Source organism: Apodemus sylvaticus, chromosome 9 (assembly GCF_947179515.1).
Source record: "Apodemus sylvaticus chromosome 9, mApoSyl1.1, whole genome shotgun sequence".
Lineage (NCBI taxonomy): Eukaryota > Metazoa > Chordata > Mammalia > Rodentia > Muridae > Apodemus > Apodemus sylvaticus.
In genome coordinates, this window is record NC_067480.1 from 95,084,016 (window position 1) to 95,109,461 (window position 25,446).

Here is a 25,446-nt window from a genome sequence, read left to right on the forward strand (position 1 = left end):
CCACCCCTTCCCACTTCCCTGTTCTGGTTTTGCCTTATACTGCTACACTGAGTCTTTCCAGAACAAGGGGCCACTCCTCCATTCTTCTATCAGTCTGGCGGTTCCTCAGAAAACTGGGCACGTCACTTCCAACAGATCCTGCTATATCACTCCTGGGCATATACCCAGAGGATTCCCCAGCATGTAATAAGGATATATGCTCCACTATGTTTATAGCAGCCCTATTTATAATTGCCAGATGCTGGAAAGAACCCAGGTATCCCTCAACAGAAGAGTGGATACAAAAAATGTGGTATATATACACAATGGAGTACTATTCAGCCATTAGAAACAATGAATTCATGAAATTCTTAGGCAAATGGATGGAGCTGGAGAACATCATACTAAGTGAGGTAACCCAGTCTCAAAAGATAAATCATGGTATGCACTCACTAGTAAGTGGATATTAGCCTGGAAAACTGGAATACCCAAAGCATAATCCACACATCAAAATTCTTAATCCATAAGTTTCTACTTTATTCCTTTCGCTGTTCATAATTCTAGCTTAGAGTTGTGACTTAAATTTGTGAGTCTAAATACAAAGTATCAAAATATGTATCCTCTCTCATATTCTTACTTATAATTTTAAGGTGGTCCTTACCAAGTGACTTGGTCAAGGAACAATAAAATTGGTCCAAATTCCAAATGCCACTCTAGAACTTGTATAAACAGGCTATCACACAGAAAATCTACATTTTTTTTACAGAGAAGTTAAACACTAGATGTCCACTTTAAATCACATTTAAAAGTAATTGAGGACAATATAACCATACACATTATAAAAACAGTTGTTCCTAGAGTTTGGATGTTATTTCAGGAAGTATACACTTAGTCCACATGATTAGGTAGAATAAATCACAAGATCAATAAAGAACTCATTTGCAAAGGTCTTATTTTAGCAACTCATAATGTAGAGAGTGCAGTTTTTCTATTACTCAGGTCAATAAAGAAAAATGACCATTAAAATGGCTCTCACACATTGAATTTAATAAACTGGGCAGTCTATTTTTACCTTTCTTTTCATATGTCCTTCGAAGGCAATTATCTTAGCCTTTTATTCTTTTCAAATATTAATACTTCTGCAACAACTTTTATGTTCACATTTTCTTTATTTTTATATACTCCTTTCAGTATAATCATTATACCACGAAAAATAAAAGCAGGTGACTAAATCATTATGTCATATTTTCTTATGTGAACAAATGCCACCTTATTAAGAATTTGTCTTCAAAGATAATTTTGCATCTCATGGTAACAAACACGCATTTAAAATATCTTATTGATGTTTCCAGAATAGACTTATGATATGCCATCTCACTGGTCTCCAAGTACCCAAGCCCTTCACACAGGAATATTTACATGATTTCTGAATATGAAAGCTACAGAAAAATTACATAGCTTATATAACTGATTTACAAAGGATAAATTTTTAGTATGGTAAAGGAAATCTTGTTTTTTTCTGTAAAAATGATAATTAAGTGCATTTCCAATATATGTCTATTGAACACTGTTTCTCCTTTATGAAAATCTTTATGCTTCTTCTGTCAGCCAATAGACTCATGTGTAAACAAGCATCCTGTTATTCCTTCCATTTATGAAAAAGGGAAAGCATTTTCTTGAGAAGAAAGCACTCTAGTTGGTGTTCAGGGAGTCATGTCAACCTAAAATTATTATGTGGGATAGGGACATTTGGGAATAGAAATGTTCAACTCTTTAACAACAAGCTTAGCAACAACACAAATGCTTATGCTTTGAATGCTCTAAATGCTTTTCTGAAAATTACATGGAGTTATTTTTTTCTTAGTATGAAATTATTTATAACCTCCTCACCCGAAAGGACCTTTCTTGATTGTGAAGAGTGTAATTTGAAAAGAGTCTATTAAATGCCCCTGACCAAGTTAAAGACTCTGCAGAGCAAGGCGGAGTGCATTTCATGCCCCACCTCTTCCTTCAGACAGTGATTTGCTTCCTAATTTCCAAAATGATAAGACCAATCACACATTATTCAAATAGAAATCTAAAAAAGAAATATTTTATTGTTTTAACTGAGAATTGCAGTTTTAAATCAAAATGCATGTCTCTAGGCCAGATTTTTTTTTAAAAAAAGTAAATTATTCATAACAATTATTTTGTTCTTTATTTTTTTTTCTTCTCAGGTAATTGGATCCTTTAATAATGCTGACCACCTAGAGTGGTAAACAGCTGGGCTCTAACAGAAATGCACGGATCAACGGAAATCTCTTAATTTTATAGCCTTTAGAGGAGAGAGTAGTTCTCTGAGCTTAGAATGGGTGGGGTTTCTGAGCTTAAAGTAGTGAAGTTTAAATTCAGCAAAAGGGTGAAGATATGGTACAGGATAAAAGGCAGAGATTTGGGGCATTTGTTCTATTGTTTCACTGTACCTTGAGGTTGCTATGAGGTAGGAAGCCAACAGTTCATGGAAGATATGAGATAGGACATGAGGCATGGCTCATATTTACCATTCATGACAGTTTTTATTTCATATTCTATCTTGTTTATTTGTTTGTCTTTAGTTAGTTAGTTTGCTTATATATATCAAAAAAAAAAAAAAAGGAATCAAATTTCCCAGAATAGATGTAAGATACAGGTTGGGCCAAAGGTGCTTAGCGGCATCAACCTTGATTTTGCTAATTCAATTGCAATTGAGGCATTGTGAGATTCAGGTTCCAATTCTTTCCCTCTTTATAATGTGTCAGTTGTTCAATTGGTTATCCTAGAGACAGAGATTAGTGTCTGTATTTCCACATCTAGATGCGGCCTATGTGAGTCCCTGTGACACACTTGTTGCTGGTCTGGAGCAATCAACGAAAGGCCTGGCTAGAAAGTGATGATTGATTTTTGCATGAGGGTTTGAAGTTCCAGAAGGTCAAAGGTCTAGGAAGCATCAGCTGATAGTAACTTTCTAGCATTTACTGTTGGGGAATGTCTTAAGTGTGGGGATGTATACCGTGAATTTTAAAGGATGAAGATTCTTTCCAGGTTCTGTATAGATAAACTGAGACTGAATTCAGATATATGTACACACACACACACACACACACACACACACACACACACACACACAAACACCCATATAGTTCAGGAAAAACAGGGAGAGTAAAGAGAAGCCCGAACTCTCTCACTTCTTGTTATAAGGTCTCATGTAGTCCAGAATGGCCTAGAACTGGACATGTAGCTAAGATGAACTGGTGAGTATTTATTATTTATCCTATATTTAACAATTGTAGGTAGCATAGATTTTGATTTCAATGTCAAATGTGCAAGAACTTAAATGCAAACACCTTGTGATGATTTCCTTCTGATGGACTTCAGTTTCCAGCTGACTGTGCAGAAGGACAGTGAACTTCTAATTCTCCCAAGAGCTAGAATCCTAGTTGTGTGCCCCTCCACTTCATTTTACATTAGTAAAAGACAGACTAAATCAAGGGATCAAAAATGCAAATGATTTACTGGAGCATACTGTTCAAAAGTCAGTATGTAAACTCTAAGAAATGCTCCCCTTCCCAGCCACCAGCTAACTAGGTCCAAACTGATGGTTTAGGGGAGTCTCATGGTCAAACCCATCATGATTCCTCAAGACTATCACAGAATCAAGAATCTTACCTACAATTTCTAAGCATTTACTAATGTGCCAAAATAACAGTGGTTGGATGCAGACAATGAAACCTCAGTTAAGGACTGTCACCAGACATGTCCTAAGTCTCCATCCAGAGCCATCACTCCTATAGCACAATGAGTTTGTGGCAGAATATTCAACTGTCATTCCAAATGGGAGAATTAAAAATGATACAATAGACTCCAGATACAAGAAACACAATGGAAATTATGAAGCTAAATATATGACAGAAGATGAATTTCTTTAAGAGCAAAATGATTTCCCTTTTTATTTGAAGCTATGTTTAGATGCATCTCTTACATAAAAATGAGAGATAAAATGACAGTTTATGCTTTTATATATAGGAATGCATCTACAACTCTAAGTAAAATTGACTCATTCTTATTTTCTCTGTCTGTATCCTGTTTAGCTGTATGAACCAAATGATCAAATTGACTTGGGTATATAAATCTCATATATTAGGTTTTATTGCTTCCTATATTCTTAAACTATTACTCAATACTCATACCTGTTTTTTTTTTATTTCAGGTTTTTCATTCTAACAAATATGTGTCCACACACATGATTACCAGTCTAAATTTGGAGCATGCATTTTCCATATTCAAAATAATTTTGGATATTTCTTACATTTCCTACTTTTGAAAAAATCTACAAATAATTATAGCTATAGTTGTATAATTATAATTATGAAGATTATATTATAAATAATTTAAATATTAAAGAAACATGTACCTAATCTAAACTATTAATATTTATGATAAAATTATGAACTGGTGAATATTTATTATTTATCCTATATTTAACAAGTGAAGGAAGTATAGATTTTGATTTCAAAGTCAAATGTGCAAACACCTTGTAATAATTTCCTTATGATGTACTTCTGTTTCCATCTTACTAGGCAGAAGGGCAACCTTTGAAGTCAAATATATTAGTTTATTGGGATCTTGAATTATTTTATTTTGAAATGTTTTCAAAACTAAAGCAGAGAATTTTAGAGATGGATGCTGATGTGAATGTAAAACCCATGCAAGTACACACATGCACACAGATGTACACAGTTCCATCTGCAGTTTGTCTTTAGAGCTGTATTTAAAATAAAGAATGTTCCACACTGATACTCCTTTCCCAGGAGAGTATATTAGGGCATCACAGACTGCATATTGTCACACACCTGACATATGCCTACACAGAAATAGTGTACAAATACGTATCAGAATATTTATTCAAAACATCTCAGAGAAAGACAATAATAGTTATCAAGGTTATAACAATTCCCCAAACTCAATTTTTCTATAAAGAGCAGCATTTAGGACTCAGTAAAAAATATTAACTTCAGGAACAAGGGAATATATATATGTCTGTTATGAAACTAATATATAACTGCTTGTACCAATTTTGTGTGTTTGATTCAGGATTAATATTGTATGTAAGAATGTATGTGATTGATTCTGTACTGTGGATACCTTACTAAAGGTAACAGAATACTTACTGGGCCTAGTGCCAAACTCAAACAGAAAGAATGTTCAAGGAACTCATGATGTGAGGTTGGATTGCAGCAGATTCACCTCATTTGGCTTTCCGGGAGTCAAAAGACAGAGAATTGCTCTTATCTCTATCTTGTAAAATATGGATGAAAACAAGGATCCCATCAATTCCAAGGCATTATCATCAGACATTCTCCTCTCTTAGCCATGCTAGAAAGTAGTAGGGGCAATTCTCACTCTATTGGCTGGTAGGGTATCTATTTGGGTGATCTATTGATTGATTAATGCTAATTCATGAATAATAAAAATAAATAATTTTGAACGAAAAATAATTGGAACGATGGAGCATGGAAAATGGAAGAATGGAGTAGGACTACTCACTCTCATACCCGTCCTTAGGTCTAGAAGCTCTAACAGCCCCCATGACCATGCTGCAATTGAGAAAGGAGAATTTGGGATGCCTAACAGATCTTGAGATGAGGGTGACAATCTAGAGGTCAGTATTCAAGATGGCTATAGAACCACATATCAAAATGATCTGTTGTCTCTGATGTTAGATGGAATAGGAGAAAGTTTCTGTAATACTCTTTGAACTTCCCAGTAGACATCGCACAGTGCTGCTACAAAATATGTGTCTTGTCTACAAGATAGCAATGCCAAAGGGAGAAAAGGAGGACCCTTCCTTTTTCAGCACGTGCAGTCACTAACAAGTTTGTGCTCATGAAAGAAGAGTCAAGGAGAATTTAAACTAAAATGTTGCCAAATTAGGCATTCAACAATAAAAATTATAATGACTACATATATTTATTATACAAACTATTTTTTAGTGGCGCTTTCACGAACAAAAGCTTGAAGAGAAGTAAGCACTTATGTTTAACCCTCTGACCAACTCAAAATTCTTTCACAAACATAGATATAATAAGTCAATAAGCATTTGCCTATTTTTTAGCATACTGAATATTATTTTTATTGAATGTATCCTTAGAGAAAAAGTAGAAGAACATAAAAGCCAGATGAAGCTTTATCCTGATAGATAAAAGGAAGGTCAGTCTAGCATCCCTTCAACCCCTTAAAAGGCTAAAAATCATTTAAGTATTTTAGACAGAGTCTAATGTGAACAAATGAGTTATAATTAGGGACTACTGATTTATTCATAATGCCATTCCATTATTATTTTAATAATAAGCACATAACTTCTGAAGACTCTAATGACTGAATTTCAGGGCCTGGGTAGCTGGATTTCTCTGAATAATGATCTTCATAATATCCCAAGTGGTGAAGATGATGTTTTCCCACCATTAACTACATTCATATATGCTAAATATGGCCAATTAGTAGAAATATAACATAGAGCAAAAATAACAGCAAGAATTATGAGTACATAACAAGATTCTGATTCCCATTTTACTGGTTGTGTTGTCTTGTCTACACTATCCCTAAGACTGGATCCTCAACCACTCCAGGGACATCACAATCCATTGAGTTTTTAGCCACAGGTTGAAGAGAGGGCTAAAAAGCCTACACTGACTCTTTAAGGATGTGCCTTGAAAATGGCACACCTTGATTCTATCTCATTACTTAAATCAAATCCTATAATCGTTCCTTCTTGGGCTCTATGGTCTCAGCTGAAAATTCTAAGCTCTTCTATTTTAACTTACAATGATATGAAATAAATACTAGCAGATGTGAGGTTGCTAAGACATCACTTATATGAGAGAGTTAACTGTACCTACATACAAAGTTTAACCATATGTACATAAAGCACTACATAATCGTCTTAGATCATTTTCTATTAGCATGATATGGTGATGTGACAGCCAACTTATAGAATAATGGTTTTATTGGGCTTGACAATTTCAGAGACTGAATCCAAGATGGTGGTGACAGAGAACATGGCAGCAGTCAGACAAACATGGTACTGAGACAGGAGCTAAGAACCTATATCTGATCTACAAACATAGTGCGAAGAAGTGGCGGGGTCGGGCAAGGAGCATCCCATCTGAGAAGGACAGGGGTTTTTGAATTCCCAAACTGATGCCAAACTGACAAGCTTCCTCTATAAAGGCAACATTTCTTCAAACAAGGCCATACCTCCCAATCTTTCCTAAATACTTCAACTAATGGGGCTATATGAGCCCTGTTTCAAAGCATATATGAGCCTATGTGGCTATTCTCAGTTCAACCACCTCAAAGTAATTAAGTGAGCAAATGTACTCTGCATAATCTAATAAATAATATATTTCTACAGATGAAGCTTCACAAAAGAGCTTATTATATCCACATTAGTTTTATTTTTCTTTTAATTTCTTTCTCTCGAAAGTGTTGAAACTAATTTTGCACATAACAGAACTTATACTGGCAAGCTCAGTAGACAACACACAAAGAACTATTTGAAATCGATAAAAGTTGAGGATATATTTGCTATTGACATGTATTTAAATGTATGTTTTTATTGTGTTTATAAACCCTGGTGTACAATCACCATACCTGTGTATACTGAAAGGTACTATTGTTTCTATTCAAAGAGCAGGCAAAAAATTTTTACAGAAGTATTAAATGAATGCCATGGCAACTGAAAAAGAATGAGGAGGACAAGGAACAAATCGATGGGGGGAGTAGGAAGATAACAAGAGGAGGAGGAAGAAGAAGGTGTGGAGGGTGAAGAGGATGAGGAGGATGAGGAGGATGAGGAGGATGAGGAGGGAAGGAGGACTAGGACTAGGAGGAGGAAAATAAGGAAGAAAAAAGATGAATAAAAATAAAGAAGAGGAAGAGGAAGAAGAAAAAGAGAACAAGAGGAAGGAAGGAGGAAGAAGAGAAGAAGAAGAAGAAGAAGAAGAAGAAGAAGAAGAAGAAGAAGAAGAAGAAGAAGAGGAAGAGGAAGAGGAAGAGGAAGAGGAAGAGGAAGAGGAAGAGGAAGAAGAAGAAGAAGAGGAGGAGGAGGAGGAGGAGAAGGAGGAGAAGGAAGAGGAGGAGGAGGAGGAAGAGGAGGGGGAGGAGGAATAGGAGGAGGAGGAAGAGAAAGAGGAGGAGAAGGAGGAAGAGAAAGAGGAGGAAGAGAAAGAGGAGGAAGAGAAAGAGGAGGAAGAGAAAGAGGAGGAAGAGAAAGAGGAGGAAGAGAAAGAGGAGGAAGAGAACGAGGAAGAAGGAGGAGGAGAAAGAAGAAGGAGGAGGAGGTGAAGGAAGAGGAGGAGGTGATGGAGGAGGAGATGAAGGAGCAGGAGGAAGTGGAGGAGGAGGAGGAGGAGAAGGAGGAGGAGGAGAAGGAAAAGAAGAAGAAAAGAAACATAGACTTTGGGCTTTTGTGTTTGAATAATCTTTGACTCAATTTTCTTTCTGTAACAACTGTCATTGCTTGGTCTAATTCCTTAGTTAGAGACAAGCATGGGTAAAAAGCTGAGTGTAAAAGTATAGAAGTGAGTCTCTGTAGTGAGGTCATGCCAGAGCCGTAAAAACCAGTTCACAGATACTGCACAGATTATCCAACCCAAATAGATGAAGAACCTGGGAAGATCATGGGATCTTAAGTTTTTAAATGAAAGAGAGTGAGGTATCAAATCACAAATATAAGGCACTAAAACCACAGGGAAAAAGATGCACCCCAGCTTTAGTGTCTGAGAGAATGGAGCTAGAAGCGAGAGAGGCAGTGTGTAAAAATTGTCAGGAATCAAGTGCTAACACAGCAGCATTTCCTTTTTATTGCTTAATAAAGTAAGGGGAGTTCCTCACATGATCAGTAATCTGTCCCAGATGCTCATGTCTTCAACCTGAAAAGATGCAAAATAAATAGACAAGCCAATTCCAGAAAATGATGAATCCTGACCAGAGATCTACAGAGTCTTCCCAACACCAGGAAGCAAACCTGTACACACGAGGATTGATCAAAAAGATGAAAAATCTTCAGGATGAGTGTAGAGATAGTAAGTATAGTGGGTGGCTCAGAATTAAGAAAACAAAAGATCTGTACATGACTGAGTATAAAAATATAAATTTCCTTTGCACACACATGTTTGAGGATATCAGTGGTTCTTAGTACTAGAGAATATAAGTAAAATCATAGCTTTCACATTTGCTATCACCTTTATATTTATTTAAACTTAAATGGGCATTAAAGAAACCATTCCTGTGATGTCAATCTTTATTGGATAATTTCGGCCAGGATTTACTCATAACACTTAAGCATGAATGAAATAGAACTTAAATGAGGTAACTCAATCACAAAAGAACACCCATGGTATGCACTCCCTGATTATCCCAGAAGCTTGGAATATCCAAGACACAGTTCACATATCAAATGATGCCCAAGACGAAGGAAGAACAAAATATGGATACTCTCGTCCTTCTTAGAAGGGGGAACAAAATACCCACAGGAGATACAGATACAAAGTGTGGAGCAGAGTCTGAGGGAAAGACCATCCTGAGACTACCCCACCTCAGGGATCCATTCCATATACAGTTACAAAACCCACACACAATTAAGTACTTGCTGACCAGAGCCAGATACAGCTGTCACCTGGGTGGCTCTGCTAGTGCATGACAAATACAGAGGGGGATACTCTCAGTCAGCCATTGAACTGAGCACGGGGTCCTCAATGGGGGAGCTAGAGAAAGGACCCAAGGAGCTGAAGGGGGTCTGCAGTGCCATAGGAGGAACAACAATATGAGCCATCCAGTACTCTCAGAGCTCCCAGGGGCAAACCCAGCAACCAGAGAGTACACATGGTGTTACACATAGCTCCAGATGCATAGACAGCAGAGGATAGCCTTGTTGGACATCAAAAGGAGGAGAGGCCCTTGGCCCTCAAAAGGCTCAATGCATCAGTGTAGGGGAATACCAGGACAGGAAAGCAGGAGAGGATTGATTGAGGAACAAGGGGAGGAGAGATGGCTTATGGGATTTTTCGAGAGGGAGGACAAGGAAAGAGGAAATCATTTGAAATATAAATAAAGAATACATCTAATTAATAATAATAATAATAATAATAATAATAATAATAAAAAAAGAAACAAAGAGCTGAGCAGGTCCTAACTGTACCCCCAACAAAATACATGTGATTAAAGGTGACTTCTTTTTTTTTTGATATAATTTATTTACATTTCAAATGATTTCCCCTTTTCTAGCCCCCCCCACTCCCCGATAGTCCCGTAAGCCCCCTTCTCTTCCCCTGTCCTCCCTCCCACGAGTGCTTAAAATCAACATATTGAAACATCATTGAAGAATTTGGGCTGAGATGCAACTCATCTCATGCACTAGGAAAATGTGTGCCCCATATTCACAAAGACCCTAGGTTCAGTCCCTGACAACTAAACTGGGTGTGTTGGCACATTTATACAATCTGAGCATTTAAAATGGAAAACAGGATCTGAAAGTTAAGGTAATTCTTAATTTAATAAAATCTAGTCTGGCAAGAACCTCTGCATGCACACACACACACACACACACACACACACACACACAAACACACACACTCTCAAACACAGATGCAGGAGTGGAAAGGGGAGAAGGAGAGGAAAAAAGAGAAAGGGAGAGAGACAGGCGGATGGGGAGAGACAGAGAGAGGAGAGACGGACTGGACACACACAGAGTGAGAGAGAAAATAAAAACAGAAAATGAACCAAGAATCGAAATATATTTATGATTCTAGCCCATTTCCCCATTGCTGACAGTTGCTCTACTTAATAATATTTTATATTATTTCCACTAATGAAAACTGTTTCAGTTTCACTTCAGAAGGTAAAAAGCAGCAGAGAATGAAAGGCATTTAAAATGCTTTGCAAAAAAAAATATGAATGAGAGCATTCATTTATTTCAAACCCATGGTTATTAAATATCAGGCTCTCCAATGTTTTGGAGACAATGCAGGTTATTAAGTTTACACTCAACTATGATATATCTTAATTGCTTTTTCTTCAAAATGTTTTCTCTTTGTCAGATATTATTATACAAATATACATCATAATTTGTTCTGCTACAGCCAATCATGATTAAATGAAAGATTAAAACTTTGCCTGTGGATAAAAATATATTACAAACTTTAATGAGTAAGATTCCCTGGAGGAAGATTTTGGAGTCCTGAATACATGAACTTAATTCTAGTCATTGTGTCATGTATGGAGACAAACATCAGAGCTGGTCAGTAAAGACTTCTTCTGAGAAGTGCACGTGGCTTACTATTTAACATTCCAATCACGGAGGTAACAAGATCCACAGAGTCTAAAGAAGAAACTTGGTATTCTATATGTAGAGCCAACATTTTCTACCTTAGATAAAATTCTAACAAACTTAACATGATTCGCTGACAGCATCAATTCACTTCCAGTAAAATTGTTACTTCATTTTTGAAACCCTGTACTTGTTGTGTGGGCAGAACTGAAGGCTACAGGTTTCTAGGAAAAAATATATTGACAACAGTAAAAGCAATGGAAGATGTTCATATAGTTTTTTCTAGTTGCTTACATCATAAAAATATTTTAAAATTTTATATCAAAATGTATAATGAAAGCAAAATTTCCTTTTTAGCCTCTGAAAGAGGCAAGCTCATGTGTCCTCTGAGAACTTTTGACAAGTAAACTTTCTATTTATAATCTTGAATGATAGGCATGTTGTTGTGTGTGTATTGGCAATGTTTTCCTTAATGTTTATGATAAAATTTGAGTATTTTAATAAATATCCATTACTGTTCTTTTAATTAAATTATTGAATAAATGTATTGTTAACTGAATAATATATTCAATTTATGATAATTTTACTGTATACTTATTTCTAGCCTCTTAAAAATCCTGTGATATTTATTAAGAATAAAAGATACAAATAACAAACATTAGTTTTACAGTATTCAGTGCTATCACTAAATAACTAGATTAGTCTAAGTATTCATAATTAAGATATATTTTTAATGAATAAGTATATAATATATCATTTGAAAATCTCTAAGAGGAGTTAAAAATAACTTTTAGTGGATGTATAAAATAACAACCTCATTAAAGTGCAAGGGTTTAAACACCTGCAGCAATAAATTAAAATGACCAAGGTTGAAGCAAGTAATTCATCAAGAGATAGTACCTGTGCGATCTTAAAAGCAAAAGATGTCATTTCCTTAATAAATGAAAATTAAGTTCTTAGGTTTTTGTTGTTTGACAACTGGAGAAAAATAACTGTCTCTATGAGATTAAGGAGTGCATGATAACCATTCAGAGACTGCCCCACCTTGGGATCCATCTCATAAAGAGACACCAAACCCAGACACTATTGTGGATGCCCACAAGTGCTTGCTGACAGGAGCCTTATATAGCTGTCTCCTGAAAGGCTCTGCCAGTACCTGACAAATACAGAGGTGGGTGCTCTCAGCCAACCATTGGACTGAGCACAGGGTCCCCAAAGGAGGAGCTAGAGAAAGGACCAAAAGAGCTGAAGCAGTTTGCAGCCCCCATAGGAGGAACAACAATATGAACCAACGCCCAGAACTCCCAGGAACTAAACCACCAACCAAAGACTACACATGGAGGGACCCATGGTTCCAGCTGCATATGCAGCAGAGGATGGCCTTGTTGGACATCAATGGGAGGAGAGGCCCTTGGTCCCGAGAAGGCTTGATGCCCAGGCGTATGCCAGGACAGAGAAGTGGGAGTGGGTGGGTTGGTGAGCAGGGGGAGGTGGAGATGGGATAGGGTTTTTTTTTTTTTTTTTTTGGAGGGGAAACCAGGAAAGGGTGATAACATTTGAAATGTAAAGAAAGAAAAGATCTAATAAAAAAAATAGAAGTGCATGATAGGATCTGTTTACTGTGCTGAAAGTTTACAAAGGTACTTTATTTCCATAAAATAAAGAGAAAAACTTCAGATATATTTAAAGACCACCCTAATGCAGCATAGTATATTCCCATAATGAATGATTGATGCTTTACTTTTTGACTTAGGAACTCATTCTGTAGAATGATTCTGTCACTGAATCATTATTAATGAACTTCTTGAGTGCTATGACTACCACTATTCCTAAACATGAGAGAGATTTTACAATTATTAAAAATTGATGACCTGACTCAACCAACAGAACTTTATACTCATGAAACTAAGTGTTACCTGTGGGAAATCATTGTAAATCATGTACACAGAACCTAGACTACCAACATAGAACCTTTTGTGTTAATGTGGCAAAGAAGTTCATATATCAGGATTTTCTTCACCAAATAAAATGAGTAGAAAGAATTTAAGCACTGAAAATATTTTCTAACAATATTCATGTAAGATAGATGAACACAACAGTCAAATAAAAGATAAGGTTAGTGAGAAACACAGCTGGAGATAGAAATGAATCAGATACACAGAGACAGAGCGCATTCTGACCATAGCTTTGAAAGACAATTAGTCTGAGATGCACAGGAAGAAAGTAAACATGCCGCCCATAGTTCTCTAGAGCAGACAGAAACACTCCACAGAGCTCCCTGCAGGACAGAACGAAAACAGAGGAAGAAAGGATGGCTAAGGTTCCAACAGTAGAGAAACAAAGCAGAGCTCCACAGTTACATTACAAAATACTGTGCTGATAATAGTACTTGTATAAAACAAACTCAATGGCAAAGTGAAACAACCGTGTAAAACCAAAATTAAAGACTTGCAAGCAAACATTGAGAACCCAAATCATTTTATATAGCTGTGCATGATGCGTAAGTCTGGCTGAATGGAAAGCCAAATAAGTTCTATGGAGGACACTGGTGGGGTTTACACAGTGAGCTTTAGTTTTTTATTAATACAAAGGAGTAAAAGGATTAGACAGAAGCAAGTAGATATGAAAGTGATCTGAAGGGAATAAACCAAAAATAGAATTCATGCCCAAAAGTTAGAGACAGTGCATGTGTAGGGATTGTATTTTAAACCTGTGATCATTCCCAAATAAAGAATGAAACGAAACATTTCAAGATAACCTCTTATTTAATGCTCAATGTTCATACAGCCCATAGAACCAATTGAACACCAGGACCCACAAGGTCCCAGGAAACACGAAGTAAAAGAAGAATATCATTCACTTCCAATACTAAAAGGAGAAAAGATTGAGACTGTATCTCCTTATGGGGAAATGAACCGAAAATTCTATAACCATTATACATGGATAAGGCATTTATGTTTTATGATTATAGACACATATGCTCAACAACAACAACAACAGAGACAATGCAATGTCTACAAGCTGTTTTGAGAACAAAATTAAAATGCTCAACTAATGATGTAGACCAACCAGTTAAACAAAAAGTGAACAGATATGCAGGGACCTGGGGTTCACTGTGGAAAGAAGGGTGAGTCACCCTGAATCCAGGTGCATGGAGAACTACTAATAGAACAAGCAAATGCCTTACCTTTGAGCTATATAAAAATAAAATCCTATACTGTTCGCAGGACAAATAGCACTTACATATAGAAATGAGACCAAAGAGGGTTAACACTGGATCAGGCAACTGAAAAACTGACTCTGATAAAATATTCTTGCACCCACTTCCATTTTCTCAGCTCCCATACCCTTATCGATCCTCTGTTACCCAGCTATCTTCTCGGCCACCTGATGCTCTCATTTTTTTCTCCTTAAATTTAGCAGCGTGTTGTCTTCTGAATAACCGAATTATCCATTATCTAAAATAGCATGCATGTTATCATTTCCTCAAAATAAATCAAGCCTATGTAACCATGCATCCATATACCCATCCCTGTGTGCAAAGATCTTTCTGTGGTTGTGAGAACTGTGGTAAGGAGAAATGCAAAGATGGAATTTGGGTAATTTTTTTCCCTTGGAAATCACTTTGTTTTTCTTTTGTTTCATTTTTTTATTATTCGATATATTTTTATTTACATTTCAAATGATTTCCCCTTTTCTAGCTTCCCACTCCCCCAAAGTCCCATAAGCCCTCTTCCCTCCCCCGTCCCCCTCTCTACCCCTTCCCACTTCCCTGTTCTGGTTTTGCCCTATACTGCTACACTGAATCTTTCCATAACCAGGCGCCACTCCTCCATTCTTCTTGGACATCATGTGATGCGTGCATTATGTTTGGGGTATTCCAGTTTTCTAGGTTAATATCCACTTATTAGTGAGTGCATACCATGAGTCACCTTTTGAGTCTGCGTTACCTCACTATATTTTTAACTATATTGATTCTGGCGATCCATGAGCATGGGAGGTTTTCCCATTTTTTGAGGTCTTCTTCCATTTCCTTCTTCAGAGACTTGAAGTTCTTGTCGTAAAGATCTTTCACATGTTTGGTAAGAGTCACCCCAAGATACTTTATACTGTTTGTGGCTATTGTGAAGGGGGTCATTTTCCTAATTTCTTTCTCAGCCTGCTTATCCTTTGAGTATAGGAAGGCTACTGATTTGCTTGAGTTGATTTTTATAACCTGCCACTTTGCTGAAGTTGTTTATCAGCTGTAGGAGTTCTCTGGTGGAGATTTTTGGTCACTTAGGTAGAGTATCATATCATCTGCAAATAGTGGTAGTTTGACTTCTTCCTTTCCAATTTGTATTCCTTTGACCTTCTTATGTTGTCTAAGTGCCCTAGCTAGTACCTCAAGTACAATATTGAAAAGATAAGGAGAGAGGGGGAAGCCTTGTGTAGTCCCTGATTTCAGTGGGATTGTTTCAAGTTTCTCTCCATTTAGTTTGATGCTGGCTACCGGTTTGCTGTATATTGCTTTTATTATGTTTAGGTATGGGCCTTGAATTCCTGTTCTTTCCAAGACTTTAAGCGTGAAAGGATGGTGAATTTTGTCAAATACATTTTCAACATCCAATGAAATGACCATGTCGTTTTTTTTCTTTGAGTTTGTTTATGTAGTGGATTGCATTGATGGATTTCTGTATATTGAACCATCACTGCATCCCTGGCATAAAGCCTACTTGATCATGGTGGATGACTGTTTTTATGTGTTCTTGGATTTGGTTGGCAAGAATTTTATTGAGTATTTTTGCATTGATGTTCATAAGAGAAATTGGTCTGAAGTTCTCTTTCTTTGTTGGATCTTTATGTGGTTTTGGTATCAGTGTAATTGTGGCTTCGTAGAAGGAATTGGGTAGTTTTCCTTCTGTTTATATTTTGTGGAATAGTTTGAAGAGTATTGGTGTTAGATCTTCTTTGAAGGTCTGATAGAATTCTGCACTGAAACCATCTGTTCCTGTGCTTTTTTGGTTGGAAGACTTTCTATGACCACTTCTATTTTTTTAGGGGTTATGGGACTGTTTAGATGATCTATTTGGTCCTGATTTAATTTTGGTATTGGGTACCTGTCTAAGAAATTGTCCATTTCCTCCAGATTCTCCAGTTGTGTTGAATATAGGTTTTTGTAGTAGGATCTGATGTTTTTTGAATTTCCTCAGTTTCTGTTGTTATATCCCCCTTTTCATTTCTAATTTTGTTAATTTGGATACTGTCTCTGTGCCCTTTGGTCAGTCTGGGTATTCAGTTAATTTTAACACAGTGGCCTTGGAAAGAAGGCTTTACAATTTCATATTTAATTTTCAGTATTATTTACATTTTTAAAATAAATAGGAATATTTACTTTTTTAAAATGTTTTTTTAAACAATTATTTTTTTATTGTATGTAAGTACACTGTAGCCATTTTTAAACACACCAAAAGAGGGCATCAGATCTCATTAGGAATGGTTGTGAGCCACTGTGTGGTTGTGGGATTTGAACTCAGGACCTACAGGAGAACAGTCAGTGCTCTTAACTACTGAGTCATCTCACTACCCCCAAAATATTTTCTTTAGGAACCAGAAGTAAATGTGCAACAAGAGCTAATTAATGTCCCAGTTTTCAGTAGCTGATCCCAATTAAAGATTATTTACAACTGTTCTCTGGGTAATTCAGGTGTTAAACACTAATGTTCATGAAGGTCAGCAAGTCGTGATTTTTTTCTCTACTATAGATAGAAACAGAGATTGGCAGTGAACTTTTAAATAGTACATTTAAGTATGCAAGTTAGAGATAGACTTTTTCTTGGCCTCTCCTGTAAATTTCCTACAAAGCATCTTTAAAGATATTAAAAATTATGATTCATTTCCACTGGTGACAATTTAGTTCAAGGACCTTTGAATTTTTCTTGCAGCCCCTTTTGCAGGATTCAAGACCATTTCTCACCTGAAGATCAAAGCAAACATTATACTTTTTCACAACATTGACAAACAACTCCAATGGTCCAGTCATTCTCTAAGCTTTAGCACTCATGCATTTCTCAATAATTACGCTGGCAGAGAAATCTTCTGTGCGTTTTCCTCTCTCCTCGCACAAACTTCAGATATGGCCTTTCCCTTAACAGGAAAGATACATCAAAAGTCAAGAATATCTTTGAACTGTCCACGTTCCAAAAGCAATAGAAAACTTACAGAATACTAATCCAATCTCAAAGAGACTGTTATTTGCAAAAAAGCAATGGTTCCCAAGTTTTATTACATTTAGAAAGTAGTGATGATACACACAAAATGATGAGGAAAACTTTAGCACACAAAACATAAATGCTGGTTATATGATTTTGAACTTCCATCTGAATATTTCTGTGTTCTGCTTATTTTTTTAAATTATTAATTAATATACTGAAAAGTCTAAACATGTTTTAGAGGAATTATGTAAGAGTCCATGCGAAAACGTTATGAGTCTGAGTAAGATTCTGTTCCCACAAATGAAACACTGCAGATGGTCCTCAAGCAGTACAAGATGACGCCATTTTGTAACTATGATGTTTTCACTCAGATTGCAAAATATTTTCATTAAAAGACATTTTCATTTTTCTTCCTGCATATTTTGTGTATATGATATATATGTTTTGCATGTTTAGCTTGGAGAGGACATGATGCCCTTCTGCTCACAGATAAGTACCAGGGACATTAGCAATGTTAAACATGCAGGGTTTTCTTTTCAATGGAAGACATGCATCCTTGTTTTCTGCCCAGAGTATTGAGAATGGATATGATTAATAGCCTGGTGAGCTATGCTAGATGTAGGGTCAGGCTACACCTGAATCTCCCAGATTTTTATGCTTAATAAAGATTCCTCCTCCCCAGAACTTTATTTTGAACATTGTTTCTTAGTCAATAGAACCCATCCTAATGGGAGATGTCACATGTACGTTACAATAACCTAAGGAACCTCTGCACTATCTGCAGGGTTAGACTATAGATACCTCACACTAGTATGCTTTATCCTTATCTTTAGCATTGTTTCCAAGTCACTAGAACACGTATTTATGGAAGAAGTCATATGTTCTTTGTTATGAGTTTCATTGTAAACATCCTTAAGCTTCTTACACACTGGATTTGGTTAAGTATAGGCTGACAGCTTTTGTTTCCATAATTGTGATGCACTTAAACATGTTTAAAAGGAACAGTTCAATGTCAGGCCTTGAAGTATAAACCAGCATGGGCTATGGAGACATATTGAACCATATTTCTTTCTTTTTTTTAAACACTATTTTTTTTAAAAAAGATGTATTTATAAATATGTGAGTACACTGCAGCTGTCATCAGGCACCCCAGAAGAGGGCATCAGACCTCATTTTAGATGCTTATGAGCCACCACGTAGTTGCTGGGATTTGAACTCAGGACCTTCGGAAGAGCAGTCAGTGCTCTTAACTGCTGAGCCATCTCGCCAGCCATATCTTTCTTGCTTCACATGGATCCATGTTTTGCTAGGCCTGGTGTTTCCAGAGAATCAACCGCCCCCATCGCTCACAGCAAGGACAACATGTATGTGTATGTTTGTGGGTATGGGAGTCAGAGGTCAACTTCTCTTCTCATTTACTCTATGTACCTTGTTACAGTTGGGGTTTCTCTTGTCCATTGATGTGGGCGTGAGATTAGATACCCTGCTAGCTTCCTAGGACCGCCATGCCTCTCTGCTGCCCATCTCCTTGTAGGTTTGCACCAATATTACAGATGCCTCTACTACTTTAGCTTTATTGTGGATTTGGGGATTTTAAACTCAGGATATCAGGCTTGAACCATAAGTACTTTACTTCCTGGGTCATTTTCTCAGCCCTAACAGCTATTTTTAAAGGAATATTTTTAACATGTGAGTTCTCCATTTATCATTGTTTAATATTCCTGCAAAATGGGATTATTTTCCTTCTGAGTTTTGAAACAATGTTGCTATATTGCTGATAGTAGCAAAACTATAATTTCTCATATATATATATATATATATACGGTGCAAGGTAAATTGAAGAAAACCTTCAATTTGAAGTTCCTAGCATTAAAGACTAATTTATGGTTTTCTCTCATCTTTTATTATTGCTTTTTCTTAAGGTAATTAAAAAATTATTACCATTCCTACATGCTTAAAATGTATATACTTTTGACACTCTTGACTTTTATTTAATAACCGGTTATTTAGTTCTATGATTTTGTCAACAAACATTGGCTTATATTATTAAGGAATGATGTTTGTGCTTGGATTTGATTTCTCAGCTGAATAAGCTAAATTATTCATACTTTTAATATCGTTTTTTCTTGCTTTCTTTCTCCTTGTCTTAACTCTCTCATTCCTTCCACATATAATTATACACCCATTCCTTCTTAACTTACCATCTAGAGTTTTCCTAATTACTTTTATTTCATTTCTTTATGTTGACTAAGATAGTGGCCAAGAGAATAGGATGCTACTTGACTCTCCATAGACTGTGGATTGAAATTCCCAAGAAGAAAGGATAGACACTTTCTATGTCATTTACATTGTGTGATGACAAAGTTATGACTTTACACTGCAGAGCAGCAGAGACTACAGGAGCATTCCTAGTTTGAATCATTCTATTGATGGCTAACCACAGGAAGAGTTTAAGCAAGCAAACATGTTTCTCTCACTCACAAACCTGTAAGTTAATGGGAGCTGTGGTAGTTTAACTTCTAGTGACCAGCCAACATGGCTCCAGCTCCCTTGTTTGTTGGTTTTTGTTTGTTTTAAACACAGGATCTTATCGTGAATGCCAAGACAACCTTCCACTTGCACTGTATCAGCCTGCTGCGGCCTCCCAGGTGCTGGTATTACAGGCATGCACCCCTATACTTAGCCTAGCTGTACTTTTACATTAGTCCATGTATTTACTTAATTTTGATTTGCATTTTATGTGTCTTTGTAGCTTCCAAGAGATTCTTTGATGGCGTGAGATGGGTCATGGAAATAAATATAAACAGATGCAGAAAGGAATCTGCACTACTGTGTAGCTACAGTGGTTTGAATAGATGTTGACCATAGTCTCGATCATTCAGAGACTTGGTCCTCAGGTGGTGGCTGTTTGAGGAGGCTGAATAAGTGTGGGCTGGGTGAAGGAAGAATGCCCCTGGGCAGGGTTTGAGAGATGCAGGCTATTCTAAGACCTCTCTGCCTTCTGCTTATAGTTTGGAATGTGCCCTGTCAGCTGCTGCTCTGGCCACTATGCCTGCCTGCTGTTACACCTTCCTACTAAGACAGTGATATAGTCATCCCTATGGAACCAGTAGCCCAGCATAAGCCCTTCCTTCCATAAGTTGCCATGGTAACGGTGCTTCATCACATCAACAGAAAAGCACTTCACAGGTCAGTGTATAATTTAGGAGAAGGTATAAAACCTGTATTTAAAAAAACAAACCAGCAAACCCATCAGAACTCTACATTTCAAAATTTTGGGATCCTGGTCCCTATTTTGATTTTCTGTAAAAAATCATTTGACTGGACTACAAATTTTAATAACAAATTGTTTGTCCACCAAAGCTGTGTTATTACTTTTGCTTCCTTTGTGGCTGCTAGAATTTGAAAAAAGAAAATGATGTCATTGTAGAAGGAGAAAAGAAAATGGGAGATTCAGTAAGCTCAGGGAAGCTCACGATCACTTTTTGTTCTGGTCATTGCTGTGTCCTTCAGTTATATTTATTGAATGCAAAAAGAGAAAACAAAGCAGCTGTCACCTCTGATCTCAGGATCTCTGTTTCCCTAGTTCCATAGCAAAGAGTTAGTTCTCCTATTCATCAAGATGAGTGAAGCACTTGTGGCAATATCCACCTAGGCATATACAGTGTACTTGCTATCTGCTCCCTGATAATTGCTCCCTGTTAAGAAGACAAAGGAGATGTGACTGGGTCACTGCTAAGGCCATGGGTAGCATTTTCCTTGGGCATATTTTCTTTCCAAATGTTTTTCCTCGCTAGTTATCTTTCTTTTTTTCTTTTTACAGAAAAGTAGAGATTTTAGTGCTAAAATATCAAGATCCAGAATCAAGGCAATGACTATCAAAATGGCCGTGGCAACCCACTCTGATGCGGTTCCACACAGCTCATCTGAAGATAAGGTTTGGCAGTGGTTACAATAGATATATTTAAAACCCCGTTGGATCCTTTTACTGTGACTTTCTGCTTGATAAAGATGAAGAAGTGAAGTGCCTGGGTGATGCTGACCTTTAAATCCATTCAGCGGACGGTTTGGCAGGAAGAAATCCAGTAACGACCCCTTAGGTCACCAAAGCACTTTTTCAAAGAAGTGTATAATCCCAGTTTGGAAAAAGCTTTTATAAACCTGTATCTATTTCTTCAGGTGGGCTATAAACTATTCCTGAATGATGGGATTTGGTTTCTAGCCTATGTAGAGCTCCAGATGAAGCATATAGAAGGTTTTTTTCATTCTTCCTTCCTTCCTTCCTTCCTTCCTTCCTTCCTTCCTTCCTTCCTTAATTCCTTAATTCCTTTCTTTCTTCCTTATTGATCACTCTTCCTTTTCTTCTCTTTCTTTTAAAGGCATGGACATAAGAGTTTTCCTTTCATCTACTTTACATGATGACAACCTGAGATTAACTCATTAAGTACACATTAACACATAAAGTATAAAGATACGAGACCATTATAGAAGCAACAATTATACAACTAGCTATAGCAAATGTAATATGAGGTTAGTAATAATTTAGTAAATTACAATGTAAGGCTATGTTAACTATTGCTGATACTTCACACTTTTATTCTCATTTTCCTAGTTTACTAGTATCTTTTTTATTTTATTTTCAAATACCTCGTGAAGGTAGAACCCTTAGACACCAGGGTTCTTGATTATTTCCTGCACATGGGCAAGGGTTAATAATCAAAACGCTAAATACAAAAAACATAAGCAAAATGGCCTTTGTTGTTGCTGTTCATTGTTTTGTTTTTGAAAAATAAAAATCATGATATTTGGGCTATATATAATAGTGAGAAATGCTTTTCTGAATCAAAGGTTTTGAGTAAGACAGTCCCAGGAGAGGGACAGTAATTAGACTAATAGTTTGATAGTGCCCAATAAGAAAACTGTTGCAAGATATTTCCTATTCATTCACATTGAGGCAGTGAGAGGCCAGTGATTGGAGGGGAGAGAAGAGGGGGAGGAGCTAGGTGGAGAGAGGGGGGCAGAGGACCCCATGAGCAGAACAGGGAGAGATGTGGATATCCAGATGGTTTCAGATATATTCTGGTGTTTTGGAGAGGTTAGAAATATTGGTATAAGACTTTATCATTATAAATTGGCATTATGAAATTGGGAGTTTCATATACATAAATACATTTGGTTAACTATTCAAGCTTAAGAGTCATGCTTTACTGGATACTTGGAATGAGTAGGTGCTGGGCAGGAGCACGGGACTCCCACCATTTACAGAGTCTATGGCAGAGAGGAAACACAGCTGGGACGCTGTGAGAGCTGAGATTGGCTCAGTGGAGACAGTGAGAGCCGCCCTGCGCAGGACCCTCTAGGTCTTGGTGCAGAGGTGTGGTAGGGTGGTACCATTTTTTAAAATATTTCCCGCTACAGAATGCTTACTCATTTTTCAATTTTTCTAAAGTAGTCTGCCAACGGGAGGTTACATTTAATTTTTTGAAGTGATATAAGCTGTTAATACATCTAATAATTGAATGAGAAATAATTTTGAAGTTGAGTGTTCATAGTTTCACATATAATTTATCAATTTCTTTCTCAAACATGTTATTCCTTTTTTTTGAAACAGGGTTACTCTGTATAGCCCTGGCTGTCCTGAAACTCATTCTGTAGACCAGGCTGGCCTCAAACTCAAAAATTCATCTGTCTCTGCCTCCCAGAGTGCTGGGATTACAGGCATGCGCCACCACCACCCGGCTGAACATGTTATTCTTAAATGATGTGGAACATTGTTGAAGTCAGAGTTTTTGCGTTCTTTCTCTCTACTGAAAACACCTTTCCAAACATTTATTAGTACAGGTAGTAAATAGCTCACCTGAATTTCAAAGGAGTTACAGCTCAGCATAATCCAGAGATTATGTTTAAAGATGGTGAAGTAAAAGCACCTACAACTGCTTCTTTTTTTTCCAGAAAGAAAACATTTGCAGTTAAAAAAAATCCATCTTAGGTGAAATCAGAAAATGGCTATCAATAAAAAATAGAACTAGGAAAATATGTTCTTAAAAACAGTAAACATTAGACATGGCCAGGGAAAGTATTATCATATGATATCATACTGTCATCTCATAAATGGGAAGCCATCATAATGTAGCTCTCAAAACTACTGTAGAGATAAACTGTGACAGGAATGGAAAAATCTCCTGAGCTTCTTAATCGATGGGAAAGATTGGCTGGGTGAGAAAGTATGTCCAAGACATTTGTAATATCATACATTTTTTGCTTAAAACATGAAGGAACAAAAGCCTCCTCTGCAGATGAAACAGTAAAACAGAGAACAAGACACAACAGCATGCTATGCAAAGTACACTCTGACCACCAGACCTTCTAGCCAAGATGGTCTCCTCTCACAGTTAAATGTCACTTTCCTGTACACATACCTGCACTTTATCTTTCTAGGCAGAAGACACAGTTTATATCTAAAGTGTTCTTGAGAGTTAAATTATAATAGCTTACCACTTATGACATAATAATATGATATCATATGATAACCCTTTCCCTGGACATGTCTAATGCATACTTACATATAGCATTAAAAATAATCTCCAACTAGCTCTTACCAACATTGTTCTTAAAACATCAAACACCAGAACAAAGAAAAACCCTCCACTAAAATATAAAATATTCTAATAAAATTAAAAGCAAACTAGTATCTTGTAGGACAAAAGAACATAGAAATATAGAGCTAAATGAAAAGAATTTCACAGAAGGATCTTTTCCTACAACTCTGCAAAGAGCTTTAAAGAGACATATTTTCTTAAAACAATAATTATTTTATTTGTTTACTATCAGAAGTTGCCCCCCTTCCCAGCTCCCCCTCCCACAGTTCTTCATCCCATTACCTCTTCCCTTTACCTCTGGAAGGGTGCTTCCCCTCTCCTCCTGGGCATACCTCATCTGGAGCCTCAAGTCTCTACAGGATTAGGTGCATCCTGAAACCAGACAATGCAGTCCTCTGCTAGGTACATAAGTGCCTGGAGCCTTCAAGCAGCTCCTGTATATGCTTGTATATGATGGTGACTTAGTCTCTGGGAATTTCCAGAGGTCTGGTTGGTTGATATTGTTGGTCTGCCTATGGGGTTGTCATCCCTTCAGCTCCCTCAGTCCTTCCCCTATCTAATGGGTCCCCAACCTCAGTCTAATGGTTGGTTGGCTGTAAGTATCTGCATCTGTCTTACTCAGCAGTTAGTAGAGCCTTAAAGAGACATCTTAACATTCATTTAATTGTAGAAGTTGTAACTTTCCTAAAAGAGGAAAACCTAAAATCTCAAGCACATTTTCAGTGAGAAAAACATAGTAAATTATCTATACAGCAAAAGCCAAAGGAAAGAAGTGGGAAAAGAAACCAAAAAGATAATGAATTCCATCCCTTTTATATATGAATTTGGGCTAGAGTTTCTTTCCTTAGTGTCATTTAAAATTACAGTCAAAGATAAATGTAAAAATTGTGTTTTTTAAATGGTCTTTCTTATAAGGAATTGCATATGTTCTTTGCATTTCTTTGGTCTGATTATGAATTCCATATCAACTCTATCATACACTCTGTGTTGGCTGATTTATTATGAACTCCACAGAAGCTGGAGTCATTTGAGAAGGAGGAGCTGGAACTGAAGAAATACTCTCATTGGATTGGCCTGCACCAATGGTTCCTTTTCTTCATTGGTGATTGATTTGGAGGACCTGAAATTACAGTGGGCAGTGCCACTGCTAGCCTGGTGTTTCTGGATGCTATTGGAAACAGGATGAGCAACTCAGGAAGAGCATACCAGCAAGCAGCATTGCATGACTTTGGTTTCAGTCTCATCTCTTGATTCTTGCTTTGTGGACCTATTTTAACACACATATTGCCAAACATTTTACCTTAAAGTCTCTCATTGTTTAACTTCATGG

The 25,446-nt window shown here is 36.8% G+C and overlaps 1 long non-coding RNA gene across 2 annotated transcripts in view; it reads left to right on the forward strand.

The window, feature by feature from the left end:
• The window catches only part of LOC127692769 (uncharacterized), a 59,159-nt gene extending 35,589 nt beyond the window's left edge, over nt 1-23,570 (forward strand). Inside the window, exons 2-4 of one of the 2 annotated variants that reach the window (XR_007979520.1) lie at nt 5,560-5,656; nt 20,529-20,706; nt 21,341-23,570. This is a non-coding gene — a long non-coding RNA (uncharacterized LOC127692769). The remainder of the gene's footprint in view (nt 1-5,559; nt 5,657-20,528; nt 20,707-21,340) is intronic. The other variant, XR_007979521.1, reaches the window with a different exon arrangement.
• The last annotated feature ends 1,876 nt before the right edge of the window (nt 23,571-25,446 follow it).